Consider the following 18,615-nt stretch of genomic DNA (forward strand, 5'->3'; position numbering starts at 1 on the left):
ACCACTAAACCATAGAGTATTGTGGATTTGACTAAGGAATTTAGGAAGGATAACTTAGTCGAGGTGTCCTAGAAGTGATGTGTAAAGCACTGTCTCTCAAGCATGGCAAGGGAACCCAACATTTTGCAAATCCAAGGTTGAATAGTTGGTCACAAGATGAAATAGGGCCCAAAAAACTTAACCCCAAGGTATGTGTAAGATGAAGCAATCTCAACTTCTCAACCTTGGAAGTGGAAATGGAGATGTGAGGTCTTCAAACCGTTGAAGACCATAACACAATTCTTTTCAAGGTTCACAACCAACTATCTCAAGTTACAAAAAGATGCAAGTCTGTCAAGGAGCCTTTGAAGCCCATTAGGAGAAGAACCTAAAAGAGCCACATCATCAGCCAAAAGGAGGACAAAGATGAGTACCTAGTGTAGATGGAAATCATCACCCAAGGAAAAGGAGTCACTAAGAAAGGTCTCATGTTTGTCAATGTAGATCCCAAACAAGGTGGGTGAGAGTGGGCAACCCTGCTTCACCCCAATGGTGCTCTGGATAGGATTCGGAGAGGCCCTTGAGGGTCTTGAGTCTACCAACCACCTTCTTGTATAACCTTGTGATTGCTTTCAATAAGATCTCAGAAATACCAATATCTCTAAGCCTCTAAAAAAGGGTCACACAAGAGATGGAGTTGAAAGACTTACAAAATTCCACAAAATAGCAGTAGACTTTCATCTTGCAATGGTGAGCCTCCTTGATAATAGCTCGTAGTGTGAAAATGTGATCCATGTTTGGTAGTCTACTTGAAAACCTGCTTGACCCTTGGCCTTGCATTCTCACATCTCAAGCTCTCTAAATAAAATGGTGTTCAAAGTTGTGGCATAGAGTTTGGAAAAGGTATTCTTGATCATGGTCCTACAGTTACCAAGTTCTAAAACCAACCCGTACTTATGGATTGGGTGGATAGTGTGCATCGACCAAGAGTCTAGAAACCTAGTACAAGCTACTCTATTAAAGAGTGTAGAGTGGAAAGGACCCAGGATCGAGGTAGCTAGCTTGAAGAGCTCATCCTGAAAACCCTCCTCATTAGCCACCCTACTACATCTCATAAGTCTATTGGCCTTATAAATGATGGAGGTGGAAAATAGGTGACAATGGGGAGGTAGGATGGGATGAGGAGCAAGCTGAGTAGGGATGTCATAAAGCATGGAAATGTGGGAGGTGAGGGAGCAAAGGTTCAGCGTGGATGAGGGTTGGGAGTGATGGGAGAATATGATGTACCAAAATAGCTTGGGACAATGAGTAAGCATGTCACAAAGAGACCTACTCTACGTGGCAATGAATAACTAGATCCTATGGCAAAGAAAGCAATAGTAAGAGAGGCATAAGTCCATGAAAGCTGCAGAATGAGTATTAAAGGCTGAGTGTAAGGAGTGGTGGAAATTTTTATAGGTATCATCATACCATTGGTTCATAGGACAAGTATTCTATCGTGTAGAGCTAGGGGTGCGAGGAGAGGGGTGGTGGGGGGTAGAGAGAAGAGCAAACTCCCATATTGTAGAGGCAAGTAGGTAAAACATGGTGGACACCTGGCTATGATCTAAAGCTATTAGAGCAGAGAAATCTTCTCAGATGGAGGATGAAAAGGTCTTGGTCACTCTCATAGAAGCAAAAATGAGTAGGGGGGCAAAGAAAAGCATCGGGTAGTGAGAGATGGGAGGTAGAGAGTGGGAAGAAGAAGAGACATGAATCGTAAGGCTAAGGAGAATGTGATCAGCCAAGGGGAGGCAAGAAATAATAAAGATGTAGAGTATTGAAAACTTTTAAATGATCAACAATTTTTGTACCTTCATTCGCAGGCTATAAAGTTACCTCTTCAAGTCAATTTCTCAAGAATTTTATCATATAAAGACTCTACATTCTACTCCATAAATTGTTGTATTTTCTTGAACAATATTAAAGAGAACCTCATCTACCAAACACAAATAGATTGTCCTTAGGGATCTCGTATCCAAATCTTCCCAATCATCATCAACCATATTTGTTGGTTTCTTTAACTTTCCAGCCAATGCCTTATGCAATCCCTTGTGCACTAACAAAGCATGTGTCTTGAGCTTACATAACTCAAAGTTATTTTTTCTATTAAATTTCTTGACCTTGAATCTTGCATTCAATACCTTTTCCATTTGATGCTAGAAAACTCAACACCAAATCCTAACACAACTACTACAAAAAGAAATTTCTCTAATACCACTTGTTATGAAAGTAGATGCATTAATAAAAAACTATAAACTTACAATACAAATCAGATGCAAGGAAATAGTGAGAGAAATAATGAAAAATAACAACACAATAAACTATACATGGATATATGTGGTAAAAACCTTGACAATATATCAAGGAAACATCCATGAGGCAACTATTGGTAATCTTATTGGTCAAAGGAAAATCAATTACATCTCCAACTTCACATTTGTTGCTATAATATTTCTCTCAAAAATATTATTACAAGCCTTCATAGAGAAGAGAGATAAATAACCTCTTGAAGATTATGGAAATCTCTAAACGTAGAATAAAACTTGATTTATTCCTTCATGCTATGTCATATGAATGATCTCTCTTGCTAAGGAGTGTTAATATTTATGATAATTATTTCATTCATAAATGTGTATTTAAGAGCAACAAAGTCTTCATTTCATCAGGAATTGCTTCTCTTTCCATGGAGATTCTATCATATTCATTGTTCGTTGTTCACTTTGGGAAGAGGCTCGACATTCTTTTGTTTTTGTTTCCATAAGTATCTTGTATTGTGTTCAAACTATTGTTATTCTACATCATATTAAAGTTGGTCATGTGTTGAGTTTGAGAATTTTTTTATTTCTCAAAGACATATTAGGTTCGTCCTTTTATCCATTGAGTTGGATGTATTTGCACTATGTGCATGATAATTGGCATAGTGAGGTGGCTCTTAATATTATCAACAGTTTGTTCTTTAATGGTTGTGGTTACTATGTAATGCTTGATTCAGGGATGTCTTTTCAATATATGCCTACAGCAAGAACTAGAGCATATATATGGCATATCATGGTATAGCATAAGAATTGGACATACCCATGATAAGGGACCTTATCAATGAGGTCTTTTAGTGTACAATTAGCAGCAGTTTATGTGATATATCATCTCTACAAAAGGCTATCATTGGGTCTACTACATACAAAAGCATGCCTTCCTTCTTGAGAAAATGATTCAGACATGATGTGGATGATCAATGCATTGATCATTTTATCGTGTTATTCTTTTATATTAAGCATTTTTGAGATTCATTAGGAAGTTGTATGTATTGTTATTGATAAAAGGTGATGTTCAAACTAGTTAAAAGGGCATACTACTATTGAGGGCATATTGTTATTGATTGTTAGGTGTTATTGATCTTTCATTACATTATCTCTGATTAAACTTGAGATTATTGTACTCAGTTTAAGCTTGCCATAAAGAATTTTTTTTAGGCATGGTTGGGTTTTTTCCTCGAGTAGGAGGGTTTTCCTAAGATAAATTAGTGTCTAGTTTTTTTATATTTTCTTGTTAAAGATTCTGATTATTGCATTGATAATATTTTGGTAGTAATATTTAACATAGTTAACTATAAGATACAGGTGGCCAACTACAAGATAGAGTATAGGAAGAGGATTAAGGACGTAGTGAAGAGTGATGTTTTTTATTATGACAATATGTCCTCCATTTCAATACTCAATTTTTCTAGGTCATTAGATATGAGAATGTCAATGCACCTAACCTTAAAGAGATGTATGAGGGCATCAATATTGTTGGTAAATAGATTTGTCCTTCAAAAAGAAATATAGAATGTGACTCAAAAATGCCCAAATGGAAGAACAAACACACCAAAGTAGGATGAATTGCCATTGATTGATAACTCTCCTCTAAATTGTGAGGTACAGTTTCTTCATAGAAAGATTTGCAATTAATTAAATGATAAGATGTATCTTTAATCTAAAGATACTAAGGCTTTCTGATATTCATTCATAAGGATTTATAAACTAATGTTTATCGCATTGGTAAATGGATTAATGCACATAGACAATGAATAAGAACAACAAAATTTCTTTTATTATTCACATATGCCAAGAGATTCCATATAGATGATGATTACAATGGTTCCCCAAAGGGTGTATATATACTTCCTCCAAACCTTCCCAAAGGGGTTCGTCGGCTACATAACAATATTGATCTATCTGTTGGCTACACAATATTTACAGATGACATCATCCCCCCCAAAAGAAAAAGTCATCTCTATACAACAATTACAAAATATCTGAGAAAAATTAACAAACAAAATACATTAACTGACTAACTATGACAAGATAGATCTATTTCTGTCACATCACTTTCACATTCATCCCATGCTTGCACCAAACTAGTCTCCAAACCATGTTGCATTTGTAGCCTCTACTAAAGCAATACTGTCTCCTTAATCAAGCTGACCTTGATAACCACCTGTGTTCCTTTTTCTACTTCAAACTCCTGGGTACCCCAAACCAAGTGTCATTGTACTGCCTTCAACTGGATGATCAACTCCTCCCGAGCTCTCTATGCACCCACCAAGATAGCTTCATGTCCAACACCTAATCCAAGTGCCTCAAAGTGTAACATCCCTCTTGAAAGGATTGCTCCAGTGTTCTCTCCATCTCTAGCACACTATGCCTACACAAAAGGTGTTGACCTTTAGACACAAAGCATATTGAGTGCTTGGGTATTTAAAATACTAAAATTTTCTTTGCCCAGCCAATGTGGGATATACCACTTATCCCTTTGATTGCGGCCAGAAACTCCTCTGCATCTTCTCCTTTTCTTCTTTTTTGTGGACATTTTTTTTATGTCTTGGCGCTTCTCTAACTCTTCCAGCATAGCTAGGGCTATCTCGCTGACCTTCTTGTTTCTCAAAATCATCTAAACTTCTTCTCCCAAAGCCTTTTTCCTAACTTGTGGAAACATCACTCCCAGTAATTGAATGTTGTCTACTAATGCTTTTCTGGGGCAACTCTAGGGAATTTGGAGATGGTGATTGAAAACCAATTTGTCTACTGCCTCGATCCTTATGCAAGACTTAATCTTGGCAATCTGTAGCATCACTCAACCTTTTATCTTTCTTCTCTCTGGGTGTCCCTAGAGAAAATCTATTACTCTAGCTAGGTTACAGACTAGGGTCACATCTTTGAGAAGCCAGGTAAGCAAGTGCACTTACAACATCACCAATAAGAGGGCAAGTAGTAGCTTGTTCTTGAAGGGACATTGCTGCAACAATAAGAGCTTGATACAATCCACACATTGGATAATGACCTTGTAATAAAGGATTCACCATCTGGGGAAATTTTCTATGGTCTTTGAATAGAGGTCTGCCCAAGCTACAAGATTATACTCTCCAGAAGCTCGATATTTTTCAATGGCCTTTCTTCCTGTAATCAATTTTAACAAAACCATGCCATAATTGTAGACATCATATTTTAAAGTTAACTGGCCTGTCATAGCATACTCTGGAGCACGATAGTAATATGTCCCCATTACTCTTGTAGAGACGTGTGTTTTATCACCAACTGGTCCAAGTTTAGCCAAACCAAAGTTTGATAATTTTGGATTAAAATTGTCATCTAACAAAATATTTTAAGATTTAAAATTACGATAGATGACAAGGGGATTTGCCTTATCATGAAAGTACTCCAGTCCTCGAGCAACACCAGCTGCAATATTCATTCTTATGTTCTAATCCAATGGCTCCTTATCAGGTGGAAGATCATGAAGATGATCTTCCAAGGAGCCCATGGGCATATATTCATAGACCAAAAGGTGTTGATCACCTTCTGCACAACAACCACCATTTTTATGCATGGGCAGAGCTTTGATATGTTGCTTGGGATATCCCAACATAAAAGTGTGGAATTGTTTTATGGTCAATTTGCGTCACCTTTTTGACTTGTAAAATATCCTTTATTTCACCTCTAAAACCTATCAATTTGACGGAATTAGTCGAGCCCCAAAGTGGGTCCGGCTAAAAAAAAAAATTGTTTCTGAATGACTAAACTGTCAAATTGATCCTTCAACCTTTTTAGACTGACTAGAATGCAATTTGATCACTGAACCATCAATTAAAACCTCTTTTATCACTTATCTGCAAACTATTAAATTTGCATCAGGAGGTCCGTTGATTGGCTTTAAAAACTGACCCAAACGAATAACTAGGTTTTGAAAACTGGCACACTGAATCTTTGTTTCACATACTTTTACCATGTCGAATCTCATCTCATGAAAAATTTTAGGTTAAAAGATATTGACCGTCAAAGTTACCTTCTCAAAACTACTTGCAAGCAAACATGTCAGAAAACACTAAACTAGGTTCAAAATCGGCTTCAAAAATTGGGCAGATGAGCACATGGGGAAACAAAAACTAGAACGATGGTTCTCTATCATGAGGACATTATGGATATGCAATTTGGGCTCATGATGAATATCAAGATGCATTTGGAAAGCGGTCAAAGTGAGCTACTCAGAATTAATAGATTGGAAACACTGACAAAAAGACATTTTTTACAAACGGAATGGACCTGGAAAAGTGTGCATACAGATTCATCATGACTTGCAAACTGACACACTTGGAGTATTTTCAAGGGATAACATAGTGGTACAATCCATTCAATCTCACCTATCATGGATTTCAAGTTATAACATCCCAAATAGGGGTACCAAGCAATCTACAAACGCTGACACCAGTAAAACGATAAAAATTCCATTTGGAATCACGCCTAAAAATTGATCAAACGAAGTTTTCAAGAGCTAAAATTTGAAACATAATAAGTCTCTGATGTCTACAATGCAATGCAAAAGGAATTTTAGTATTTTGTTCAAAAAAGTCAAAATTATAACACGTCAAACAGGGCTTCCAAAAAAATTTGCACAATTACACAAAAGCATGAAACAATAACTGACCAACTTTTAGGGATTCAAAACCTAATCAAACAAACTTGAAACAACTCAAAATCTAAACATAAGTTCTTGGGTATAGACACTAGATATTCCCAAAGTGGAAAATCACAAAACATTTCTAGGTGCAAGATATTCAATGGCAAACACAGCTTCCTCTCGTTGTTTGACACCTAGGTGAAAATGCAAATTTGGCAAGTGCTTGAAATAGGACTTCACTGAATGACTTAGAATGTCATTTTTGCTTCATGGAATGCTTAGACAGGCTAAATGGAAGGTTCTAGAAACATTAAAAACCTTAGGGGCCTCAAAGGTACAACCAAGTACATGCGCATTTATAGGCATTCATAGGGCTTGATTTGACTCAAAATTTGAAAAAGATGCTCAAAATGGGAACGCAATCTTGAGTGCCAACAAATTCTAAAAATCCATAAAATATAAATATGCAGTCAAGATGTCTCAATTAAAATACAATTTCTTAAAGTCAACTAATTCGGTGGGAAAACCATGAACTTACATCTCTCAAATTAAATATATAACTCACTATCATTATTCATGGTCTCTAATGTTTCCTTGTTCAATTTCTCCCTCCTAGAGGCACATCACCATGGAGTGAATAATTTACAAAATTCAAATCAATTATACTGACATACTGAGAATTGATGTTTTAATTGGCCAATTTGAAAAGTTGATTTTAGCCAAAACAACAAAACAATTGATCAAGACTAATAGAATCAATGGTAGCATATATTTGCAACAGTTAAGTGAGACTATTGGAAATCTGATTGAAAAGATCATTGTGAGAAGAAGATTTACCATCAAAGAGGGAGATTGTTGTTAAAAGAATGTTTTCAATCATTTTTTTGTCATTGATCTCAAACTTGCTATTTGTAGGAATGGAAATTGCTTATAAGATCCAAGTACTATCACTTAGTTGATTGATGAAGAGGATTTGATCAACAAGATGTAACAAGAACACCTAAGGGAAAGGTTGAGTTATGATTTTTTAATGAAGTGCAAGGATCAATTAAGACAATGATGAGATAATGTATTGGTAACATATTCAAAGATAAAGAGGTTGGTCACACTTAGAAACATTAGCAGAACAAGGTTGACTACAAAGCTTAAACTAAGTTCATCAGTGGGTGTCAAGCAAGCTAGTTGAAGCCGAGCAAATTCTCAGTTGGAGCTGAGAAAAAATAAAATCTAATGTGTGCTGAGTGAAGTGTAGGTTTCAAGCATCATAAAATCTTAGTTGGTGTCGAGTGAACTTCAAGTGTCGAGCATCAGGATTTCAATAGTGCTGAACTATTGCATTATTGAAAATGTCAAAGATTCACCAAATCTAAGTCGGCAAAGTTGTTACCTTGAATTTTGTGAACTAGTTGGAGGATAAGGATGATGAGTTGGTGGCGTAGAATTCTATGTAAACCATTTTTGAGTAAATTCAAGAGGATTCTTTATGATGTTTCTAGAAGAAACATAATATGAGTTAGATTCAATGAATCCTACCTAATCCATACAAATTGAAATTAAAGGAGGGAAGAATCGAGTGAGAAAAAGAACTCCAAGACTTCTATTTAAGGAGTCATAAACCAAGAAGCAAGAGCTGCTAGAGTGCCAAATTGTGAAGTGGTTAGAAAGGTATCAAGGAGAAGGAAGAATAGAGCATAGAGATTTTTCTTTTACAAGTGGTCAAGAAGAGATGATTGCACTGGTATAGTGAGCATGGAGACTCAAGGAGACCAAGCTTGAAAGGAGGACAAGCTATTAGAGTTGCAGAGACCAAAGACCAAGAAATGTTATGAGCTAAGAAGTGATTAGAGATCTACAAGTTGAGTTGTATTCTATAATCAGGTCAAAACCCCTAGTTGTTACTCTCTAGCAATTGTATCAGTTGAGTTTGAAGGAAAATCCTATGGACTTAGGTTGGCCTAACAGCCATTTGTAAATCCTTTAACAGGGTGGTATTCCAAGTGAATGTTCTAAAGTCCTCTAACCAGGCTCACTTCTAATAGGGTGGTTAAATCCTTTAACCATGTCACATTTAATAGTGTGTTGTAAGCCTTTAACAGGGTAGGCCTTTCACAAGGCATCACTTCAGAAGAGTGAGAATTGAGTAGCATGTTATTGGTGGTTTTTCCCAAATTGAGTTTCCACATAAATCACTGTGTTATGTGTTGATCTTTTTACGTGTTATTCTTGCATGTTGGTTTACAATAACTTGCTAAATAGGAAAGTTAAAGCTTGGATGAATGAATGGTTGAATGGGCTCACTGCACTTACTAAAAAGTTTGAATTGGACATTTGGACCTTGAATAACTGATTCACACCCCCCCCCCTCTCAGTTATTCTAAAGCATTTCTAACAGAGACAACAAGACTTTCCTAATCCTCTCAACCAATAGTTTGTTTTACAACAAGGTATGTATATTTATAAAACATAATTGAAAGAGGAATGTTTCAAATACAATTGCAAGAGAAAAATCTAAAAGTATACATGAGGCATGATACACATTTGACAACACAAAAAAAAAGAGGTAGTCCTATATATTGTGATCATTGCAAGGATTCTATCAAGTTATTTGCACTAACTAAATACTATAGAAAAATATAATATTTCCATGTCTTCTATTAGCATATAGTCATCTAGGTTTAGTGCATGAGCATTGTACAATGTAAATACTATGGTATGAAAGTAAAGTCTTGACTCTTGAGAGTTATAAACTACAATGATTGCAAGACATGCACAAATAGTTTTGATATAGTCAAGATGTAGTTAAAATTTCTCAAGTGTATGCATACAAAATTTAGATGCATACTCATGAACATACCCGAATTGCATAAGTTCTTCTTGTGCTTTGCTAGCATCCACATGTTCAAGTCTTATAGATGAGGAAAATACATACCTCAATGTGATGAGTAACTCCTTCTACATACTAGCCATCTTAAGGAAATCTAGTGCTTTATTATTTAAATGAAAATTAAAGATTTCGTAGTGGTACATGTGTTGGTGACCAAGTTTTCCTTTCAAATTTTTGTAAGGAGATTGATGAATGCAGAATTAAAAAGATGCCCAGATGGGGATAGTTCACAAGATGAGAAAAATGATGTCTCATACACCAGAAATGGTTGCAAGATATGCACATGTGAGGTTTGTTGAAAAGACACTAGAAAAGTTTACAAAAATAAAGTTGGCAATTCTAAAGTCAAACTCCACAACCTTGGTGTGTATTCTCCCAACCAGTGACAAAATGGGAGCGTTAGGAGAGTTATAGCAATATCAAAGAGTGTTTATGAACCTGTTGTTATTTCCAAATCAGAATATGTCAAAAAAGTGCCTTTCATGCTTATTACTAAATGCATGGCATGGATACATGGTACATTATTTCACATTTCTATGTTGGGTTAATACACCCTATTCTACTTGCCTAAGACTATTGCATATTTATACCAAGGAGGCAAGTATCCAAGGACACCAAATTTATTTCTTTTATAATAGATTATTAACCTACTGAAGAACTTTACAAATTATATAGATTCATATTGATTTCAAACTAATATCTGCATGAAAGTTTCTCTACTTGCATATACTACTCTTACTTAAGTTGGATGCTAGATGTTGGGAGAATAAGTTATGCTTCCTCACTTTCAAAAAATTTATCTCTTTCTGTTGTATATTTATGAAATGTTTTGTCCATATTGTGGTTCTAGGTATTTGATGGATCCTATTTATGATGTTGAAGTTCAAGGAGCCATTGTTAGGAAGTTGAAGGTCATGTGCTTGCTTGTTGTTTTGCTGGCCACCCTTGTTGTATACATAGTATCATCTATCAAAGAAGGTAGAAGACAAGAGCATAAGTGAAGAAGAGTTGTATGTCCTTTTTATAAGTATATTATCTATTCTAATCACACAAATTGCCATGACCAAATACGCATGAGTAGAGTAGCCTTCTTTTGTTTGGCCAAACTTCTAAGACAAAAAGGGAGCATTCAAGATAATAAACATAACATTAGAAGAATAACTTGTGACATTCTTGCATACACTTGGCCACAATTTAAGGAATCATAACATTGGCCATAACTTTGGTCACTCGGGAGAGACAGCGAGTTGATACTTCCATAAGGTCTTGAAGGCTACCTTAGCATTACATAAATATTATCTTTTACCCCTGCTCCAATCACTACTCTAGAAATCATTGGGAAGGACCATTTTGTTCCTTTCTTCAAGGTAAATATCATAGTGACATATATTTCTTTGCTATAGAATCAAGAATATTAATATGTATTTGATAATATTATTTATTGTTATAGGATTGTATTGGTGCACTTGATGGAATCCACATGCTAGTTACTGTTGAAGTGGACAACCAAGAAAAATATCGTGGTAGAAAAGGAAACTTATGACAAAATGTTTTAGGTTTTTGTTTGTTTGACTATAAGTTTCAATGTGTTCTTGTTGATTGGAAAGGGTCTGTTGCAGATAGTCAAGTGCTTGCTTCAGCTCTTTCTAGAGTAGATCCACTTGTGGTTCCTCCTAGTATATTAATTCATATTTTATATGATTATATGAAATCTAAACTTCTATGTTATATCTTGACTATAAAATTTTTTCTATTTGCATAGGAAATTTTTATTTAGTTGATGCTAGATACCAAATGTACATGGATTTCATGCTCCATATCATTGTACTCATTACCACCTAAAAGATTTTTGTAGAGTGAACCTGATCAACAGTCCTCAAGAATTATTTAGCCACCGACACTCCTCTCTTAGGAATGTAATAGAGCATACATTTGGTATTTTGAAGCAATGATTTCCTATCCTAAAGAATGTGATATCCTATAATATCATGACCCAAACAAAGATTGTATTAGCATGCACCATACTACACAATTTCATCATGGTGGAGGATGGTCCATTCCATCCAAAGTGGAATTAGATGATGATGATGGTTGTGCTCTGATAAATGTACCAATTCTTGAGACTTATGGGATGAATCAATGAGATAGAGATGATTGGACAATTTTTTGAGATGAAATAGCTTGAAGGATGTGGGAAGACTACAACTCTCACACTTAATTGAACCAAAAAACATAAACATTTATTTGCACTTAAATGGAGGCAGGTAAATTTACTATGACCTATAGTATGGATCTGCTTAAATTACCTTGGCATTTGTTGTGTTTAAGAAATATTTATATGAATATTTGATATGAGTATTTTGTCATCTATATTATGGAAATTTGATGTATGTTTGAAGGGGATGTAAGTGTAATGTATTGTCTTCTCAAAAAATTTTGCTATATTTCAATTCTAAAACAATAGTTTGTCATCTGTATAAGAATACATTATCTTGTAGTGACTAATACCTAACAATGCCACACAAACACCACTTCAATGATAAGCTTCAATTTCCTTATTGTGGCTTAGATATGAGGTATTCCAAAAATACTCCTTGTTAAATAGTCTTAGATATCATGACATTATTCCTTGTTATTTAAAAAAATTCCTTTGTAGATTAGGGTGCCTCTCTTGGATTTTCTCATACTATTAATATACAAACTTTTCACCATTCAAGAGGGAGTTGTCTTGATGCAATGGATAGGTCATCTACAGTTATACCTAGTTGGCCAGAGAATGTTTAATTTATTCTTGTGATGAAGGTCGATCTTATAAAGACTCAATCTTATTTTAGTTATCTTTTTTTTGAGTTGGTCATCCTATATTGTTGTAATATGTGCTATAAATTGGTCATTTCACATAGAGAATGAAATGAAAATTTTTCATTTTTAAGTGCATGGAGGATCATTATTTCCATGTCCAATGTCTTATGTTGGGTTATAAATTATTATTAGAAAAACTAAAAATCCATGTGCAATATTAAAATGACATTACAAATGTAATGACTTACGATTATTGCAACATTCATCAAATCTATATTACAACCACAATACCAAATGTAACAAGATTCAAACTTAGGCTAGAATGTTGTCATAATTTGTCACTTGAGGGTTTTCTAGAAGATCTACAAATGACCAAAGAGATGATTAGTTACAGATATCTATGGCACATCAGCTACTCTTTGTGATGTGAAAAATGAGTTGCTCAGCATACGACTAGACTTGTAAGATTCAAAATCCTAGAAGATACTTAGCACTTGCAGTCACATGGAAATGGAAAAATGACCAACCATTGTTTTTTAAATGAGTTCATATTTATAGAATTTTGTTTGGATGTTGAATCCTTCAAAGAATTCAACTGAATATCAAATCTTATTCATTGAAACACTATTTATCATCATAGGATAAATAAATCTACACGAACAAGGTATGTGATAAATGGTAAAGAAAATGCAAATAATTCCACAACTAGACATGCAGAATCACCTCAAAAAATCTAATTTACATAGTTATAAAGCCACCAATCAATTGAAATCCACCTTAGTATAGCATGCATGAAGTCAATAAGCCTCCAGTGAACTAGATCATGTGGGCATGTGAGTTGATTACAATGATATTTAATAAGTTATACATGCAAGCACAAAGATCAAATTTAGGATTAAAGAATTTCTTCCACAAAATTTAGGAAATCTCTCACCATCTCCAAACCATATTCATATACAATTGAATTAATTCTATAGTTTGAAGTCTACAACCCTTTACATTGTGAAAATTTGGGATGAACTACCAAACATAGAAGAAAAATAGAATAGTCACCTAAAATTGCTCTGGAATCCTATCTGACATGGAATCTTACTCTTTTTGTGGTACTCAATATAGATTTTCATGTTTAAGTATTACAAGAATAGGAATGAAATTTTGAACAAATCTCAACTCCATATAAGTGTTAGAGTAAATAATTAATTAATTAATTATTATTTATTCTATTATTTAAGCTTACTTAGGTAAATGCATTTATTTAATAGTTGTAGTGGTTAGTTGTTGACAACACAGGAGTTTGTTCCCTTCTAGCATGTTCCACCTTTTCGTAGAAAGTGTGCTTAGTTGTCAACCTTATCTTCTACCTCCTTCCAGCTTGTTCTAAAAGCTTCTATGAGGCCTTTATATTTGGTCTCTCTCTCATTGTAAAATCATCCATTCACATAGCAATTTCATTTTTCCTATTGTGAAATATTTTCTCTTGCTTTGTTTCCTTCAAGCTCTTGCTCCTTAGGTTTCTCTTGTACAATCTATTTGAATTGCAGGTGATCTTGGTGACTGCAAAGTTGGATTTCATCAACTCCTACATGGTCTCAGAGCCTCTTTGTTGCTTCTTGGTTGAAGGATTTTTGAAGCTGCGATTCAGAGACACAAACCCTAGTTTGTTTGTGATTTTTTCTTCAATCGGGAGGAAGAGAATTTTTTCAATATTTGGAGAAAAATGAGAAAGAGGGTTTTCCATAATAGATCTATCATTTTTTGGGCTCTTTTCTTTATTTTTTGGAGGTGCGACAGCCACAATTTAGAAAAAATAACTATAGGGGTAATTTTCAAACAATGATATCTCCCTCATACGGACTTGTTTCTTCGAGCCTTTTTTTTTGTTTTGGGGTAGAATTTCATGATCTACACATTGGTGCAGATGGTTTGACATCTCTATTCCTGAATTTTTCTACAACTCACAAATTCTTTTTTTTTCCACTTTAAATACTTTGTACAGGCTCATCTAGACACATAATTAGGTTCTATTTTTTTTTAAAGTGCATTTTTTTTGTCTACTTTCCAGATCTGAAATTAGATTATAGGTTTTGTGGATAGAAATACTACTTTCAAAAATAAGCCCTAAATTGGATATTATAGCCGCACTAAGTATAGAGTGCCCAAATCATACATTAAGGGGGGTTAATTGATCTCTTTTGCATTTTGGGGGAGCATTTTCTTTTATGTAATTTGCTTTAGATAAGACCCTTCTACTTCCATCTTTTTCTTTCTCTCAATGGTGGATCCATCTGTGACCCATCTCACACCACACAACTACCACACCTAGAAGGCACAAATGACTAGGCTTCTCATGTCAAGAGGCTTATGGTCTTGTCTAGATGAGAACAACCTTCTCTTATGAACCCTTTTGAGGTTCTACAACATAGGAACAAAATGGATGAAGCAATGGGATTGATTGCACTCAACATTTCAGGCAGCCTGCTATTTCACTTGGATGGTTTGACTACTCCACAGGCTTATTGGCTCAAATTTTAGACTTTGTTTGGCACAATGAATGAGTTTTGCGCACTTCAACTTGATGTAGGGTTGACTTCTTTGACACCTAACAACTTTCCCACCATTGAGGACTTCTTGATGAAATTCAAATATTTGTGTACACTATTGAAGGGATGTGGAAAAACCAAGACAAATGATGAGTGTATCTTTTTTATACTCTCAAAGTTGAGAGGCCAATATCAAATCTTCTCTTCCACTTTCTACTCCATTATGGATGTCTTGGGTGATAGACACAAGATGCCTTCATTTGAGATATTTTGTGGTTAGTTAACTTGTGAATAGTCCAAGATTAATCAGATGGATTCACTTTCAGGTTCACAGTCTTAGGCATTGCTTGTCAAGGATACACAAGAGTAGAAGTTGAAGTAGATATCAGATCCCTCTTCTACTGGTTCATCATCTTCTAATAATAAGGAGAAAAAGAAGAATAAGACTCCTATGTGTTCCTATTGTTGAAAAGGATCTCATGATGAGGCACATTTTTTTCAAAAGAGATTTGATGGCTATGAGAAACAAATTGCAAATTTGCAAGTTCTTCTTCAGAAGAACACTATTTCTTCTCCATCCTCTTCTACCTCATAGGGGTCTACCTTTTAGTCTTCTTCCACATCGTCACCATATACATCAAATCTTGGAAAGGGTCATGCATTACATGCTTCCATTACATCTCCTTCACAGGTTCCTTGGATACTAGATTCAGGTGCTTCTCACCATATGACATCTTCTCAAGGTGTCTTCTCTACTCTTGAGGCTTCTCCTATTCCTCATATTCTCATGGGGAATAACACTACCCTACCAATTTGTGAGAAAGGTTCAGTTCACATCTAGGATGGTATATTCAATGATGTATTATATGTTCCATCTTTGTCTACCAACCTTCTCTCAATTTCTTAGATTACTCGCAGTGGATCAGGGAAGACAGTTGAGTTCACTGCTGATTCAATCTTCATTCAAGATTGTGTCACAAGAAGTCTTATTACTATAGGGATAGTTGATTCTTCTACTTGTCTCTACACCTTCTCACACTTTTTCCCATCATCTCCATTTTTGGAGCATGGCTCTCCTCTTTCGCAGGAGCATCATGTGGTGTAGTCAAGATACTTGAAACTTTGTATTGTTCCTAAGATCCCTATTTTGACCACCAAACCACATCTAGTTGAGGGATTTTCTCTTTCATAGGATTCTGCTTCTACTCTACCTGATCCTCCAACTTCATTCATCAAGCCTCCAAATGTACTTGTTTCAAATACACCTTCCTTGGGGATTCCCTTTTCAGTTCCTCATACATTCTCCTCCAAGCATCAGCTAGGATTTCCAGTTTTGCCTCTCATTTAGGGATTCCCTTGTTATGTACCCTTATTTCTTCCACATTGGAGTTACATTGGTTCAATCCCTCCTTTAGGGGCTCCTTTATTCTAGGGAGGCTTTAGTATCTCTTATGGGGGGGCTAGTTGTACTTATGGTTTTGAGTGGGTCTTTTGACTCTTTTTCGATGGAAGTTGTCCTTGGGGGGATTGGTTGAGGCCTTCCTTCCTTCACTTCATATTTTTTTCCAACATGTTTTTTTTACCTCTTTTTGGAGGAGGGTTTTTCCCATGTGGTTTTCCCTCTTTCTCCATTTTTAGAGGTTGCATTTCTTTGCATTGTACATGGGTACCTAACATGGCCTTGTTGCTGGGACCCATTCTACATTTTCTCTTAGTTTTGTGAGCTTAAGAAATTCCCCTAAGTTGCACTTAAGGGGGGTGTTAGAGTAAATAATTAATTAATTAATTATTATTTATTCTATTACTTAAGCTTACTTAGGAAAATGCATTTATTTAATAGTTGTAGTGGTTAGTTGTTGACAACACAGGAGTTTGTTCCCTTGTAGCATGTTCCACCTTTTGTCAAAGTGTACTTAGTTGCCAACCTTATCTTCTATCTCCTTCCAGCTTGTTCTACAAGCTTTCATGAGGCCTTTATATTTGGTCTCTCTCATTGTAAAATCATCCATTCACATAGAAATTTCATTTTTCTTATTGTGAAATATTTTCTCTTGCTTTGTTTCCTTCAAGCTCTTGCTCCTTAGGTTTCTCTTTGGCAAGCTATTTGCATTGCAGGTGATCTTGGCAACTCTAGAGTTGGATTTCATCAACTCCTACAATAAGTTGTCAATAGGAAACAAGTTTTGTGGTAACAACTGAACTAATCCTTCTATGCAATAGCATGGTAACTTTGGTGGAGAATGGTAAACTAGACACATAGTTTATCAAGTTATTAATAGCGACTATTAAATATAAGTAACAATGCAGTCATTGAGGGAGGAGGTTGGCAGTTTTTGGTTTAGAGAATAAACATCAAAGAGGGACTTAGATGACTAGTTTATTTCATCCATCCTATGTCTTTCTGTTGAAATCTATAATTTCTTGCTACTTATTTTTCGTTGGTTTATGTTATCCAAGTAGTAGATGTATAAGAGTTGAATGATTTTTCAAGTATATTGTTGATATGTATGAATGGGAATACTCTTCATTAATCTGATAATTTTGGTCTTCAAAAAACACAATCTAATACTCCAATATTTTGTCATAAATTGTGTTGCTATGTTGTATATTTCTTCATTACTAATACTTGGGAAAACAACCAAGTGAAGACTTGTTGCTTGTGTAAGTATTGGGCAATATAAGCCTCTAAAATATTTAAAAATTTGTCCAACGTGATCATCTTTCCACATTTAGATTTCCATGTTATAATCTTCATGTCAATGCTTGTTCAATTGTTTGTGTTTCATGTTTCTTATTGTTTTCATCTTGTTTAATGTATCTAAAATATTGCTTTCCAGCTACCAATTGCTGAAAATGTCATCCACCAATCTCTTGATGAGCATTGATGAGGGGGTTCATGTCACTATTGTTGCTTCCTTTGCTAGAAATGTGAAATTTGTTTGGACATGAGAGATAGAGAAAAAATTGCTATATATACTCCTTGAGCAAGTCATATTAGGAAGAAAAGGTGAAGGGGGGTTTCAGAAAGAAGCTTGGACACACACTAAAAGGGGGTTCAATTTGGATATGAAGATGATTCTAGTAAGAGAAAACTTCAAGAATAAATTGAAAACATGGAAGCAAGCTTATCAAATGATGAAAGACTTCAGAAGTATGAGCGGCTTCGCATGGAACAAGAGTATTCAATGTGTGGATGCTAATGACATTGTGGGAAGAGTTGTTAAAGGTGATGTACTCTAAACAATGTTTGTAAGTAAGTTAAATATCTCTTAATTAGTTGTAATGAAAGATAAATATCTAATACCTTAATTTTGACTTCATGTTGCAAAAGGATTTCAAGAATGCCAGAGTGTACAAGAGGCAACCATCCTCTATTACAATGACTAAGAAATCATTGTTGGGAATGAAATTGTTGATGGAACTATAGCTGCAATG

General features: G+C 35.1%; 1 pseudogene; it reads right to left on the minus strand.

Moving 5' to 3' along the window:
- Positions 1 to 5,194: 5,194 nt before the first annotated feature.
- LOC149571704 (serine/threonine-protein kinase PBL27 pseudogene) lies at positions 5,195 to 5,866 on the minus strand (annotated as a pseudogene).
- Between the last annotated feature and the right edge of the window lie 12,749 nt (positions 5,867 to 18,615).

The sequence above is a fragment of the Cupressus sempervirens genome, chromosome 2, assembly GCF_028749045.1.
Source record: "Cupressus sempervirens isolate cs-2001-9-10 chromosome 2, ASM2874904v1, whole genome shotgun sequence".
NCBI lineage: Eukaryota > Viridiplantae > Streptophyta > Pinopsida > Cupressales > Cupressaceae > Cupressus > Cupressus sempervirens.